Below are 2,554 nucleotides of genomic sequence, written 5' to 3'. Positions count from 1 at the left end.
TCTGATTGAAATGTCACATTCCTCCTTCATAACTGACCCACTTTCTCTGTCTGTCTGTCTGTCTGTCTGTCTGTCTCTTTAAGAGTTTGAGTCTCACTTTAATCTGTTTACACTTTAAACTCAGTCACATGACTGACCTCAAAACAACTCAACGTTGTTGAAACTAAACTTGAAGGAGAAGCTGAGTAATCAGCTGACTCACTCACACACACACACACACACACACACACACACACGTTACTAGCTGTTTCTACTATGAGACTGCAAGTGTGTGCTTGAATCTACATTCCAGTCTAGTTAAATCCTGAGACAAAACATACACACACACACACACACACACACACACTCACCCTGCAGGATAAGCCAACAGTCCAGTTCGAGGGTCAAAGGTCAGAGCTCGGTTTCCTGGAGCTGTGATTCCCAGAACCTTTTCCAGAACCACCTGAAACCCAGAGGTCAGAGGTCAAACTTTGAAACAACAGCGACCTCTCATTCATTGGGTGGGTGGGTGTTGGTGGGCGGAGTTCCAGAGTGAATGAATGAATATAAATCAGTTTGTTAACAGAAGCACTGCTTTCATCTGTCATGTCTCTGTGGTCAGGACCAAGACCAGGACCAGGATCAGGACCCAAGACCCAAGACCAGAGAGTGGTGGAGATCAGTGATCTGATGTTGAATTTATGATCTAAAAATATCATGTGTGCGATTTCTGTGTTTGTCTTTTTACAAAGACCAGGACCAGGACCGGTTTTGGTTAAAGACTAGTCTGTTTAAATGGACGTCAATGCAGAGTCCAGTGTGTGTGTGTGTGCGCGCGTGCGTGCGTGCGTGCACACGCCTACCTTGTCGCCCAGCTCCTGTTTGTGCCGCGCGCTGTCGCTCCGCCTCCTCAGTTTGATTGACGGGGACCTGAGCAGGTTCTTGATGCGGCTGCGGATCGTTCCGCTTCCCTCCGCGTTCATCGCGTCGTTAGCTGCTAACGCGGCTAACCGCGTCTGTCAGCGCCTCGACTCTCTCTGCGCCGCCGCCGCCTCCGCTGCGCTCATGCCGCTTCAGAACCAGAGCGGTCAGTTACCCCGGAGTCAGGTTCTAGTCTGATCCGGATCACGGTCCCCGGTTCCGCCGTCGTAACGCATCTTACTAAGACTCGAGAGACGCAGCTGATCCGAGAAGACTGAGCTGCCGCACCGCCGGCAAAACCGCGTGCGGCAAACACACCAACACTTACTTCCGGCACTGCTTTTCACAATAAAACATTATATTTCCCCGTTCCTAATTAAAACAATTGGTTTGGACGTTACACGTGGTCAGTGACGTCACAGAGAGTGGACAGTTTTAAAACTTTATTGTCGGGCTATAAAATCAAAGGAGACACAGTTACATATCATATAAGCTAATGTCGACTTTCAAAATAAAACTTAATGACGTGGAAATCTGTCCTAAAAAACAGAATCAACTTTGTTACAAAGGTTTTTATCTGCAGTAAATGAGAGTACAAATAAAAACACAACAAACTAAAGTCATATTAACGCTTTCATTTCCTGCAGGTGAATGCAGTGGCGCGGTTTCCATCAGGAAAACGGTCCTCAAACAAAAGACTCAGGGACAGCTTCTTCCCCACTAAGCTACACTTTATATTTATATTTATATTTATATTTATTCTTTCCTCCAGTACATACATTTCCCCGCACTGTTCACCTGCAATATCTTATCTTGTTTTCTCTTTTGTTCATTTCTGTTTTTCTATGTTTTATCGTCTTTGCTTTTATTTTATTTAGGACATTTCAATGTGCGCTGAGAGTCTCGGGAGGACATTTTGTTATGCTTGCATAATAACAAGAAAGAATCTTGAATCTTAACTTAAATGCTTTTATTTTGACAGTATAGCCTCTCCACTTCCGGTGATTAACACTGCCGACGCGACACGTGAAGCAACAGCGACATCAAGCGGAATTTCTGAGCTGTGGGACACAAGCGTGTCCACTCAGCGTGAGACAGTGATACTTCACAACGTTTCAAAAGAAGTGTTTTGATATAAATGATAAACTTATTTATGCAACTAAATGAATCTGTTAATACAAAAACAGAAATGACTCGATATTGAGTGTGGGCCACACGAGTTGAGCTTTTATTTTGACATAGGTTCATGTTGTGATTTTAATGGTTAGTGTGTTTTAATTTATCGCAATACTTTCAGTTTACATTCAAAATTCAGCTTTATTTAAAACACAGGCAAATGTTTGTCTTCAAACTTTATTTAAATTAGTGTTAAGACATTTTATTTACATCGTACAAAAATACAAATGTCAGAAAAACACGGATATGAACACATGACAGTTGCCGTACTCAGTAGCCATGGCAACGCTGACGCTTGATGAAATGTAAAAAGTAAAAGCTGCGATGTTTTCTCCCGTCGTTCAAAACAAACTTTCATCAGAAAACAGAAAATCTTTTAAACGTCACAGGAAAATGTGTGACTTATTTTTTTCCTATTTATTTTGAAAGGAGCTCATAAAAGAAAAACCTTTTCAAAATAAAATAAACCCATGTTTAC

This window comes from Solea senegalensis, unplaced genomic scaffold, assembly GCF_019176455.1.
Source record: "Solea senegalensis isolate Sse05_10M unplaced genomic scaffold, IFAPA_SoseM_1 scf7180000016195, whole genome shotgun sequence".
NCBI lineage: Eukaryota > Metazoa > Chordata > Actinopteri > Pleuronectiformes > Soleidae > Solea > Solea senegalensis.
Note: the sequence above shows the minus strand (reverse complement) of the source record.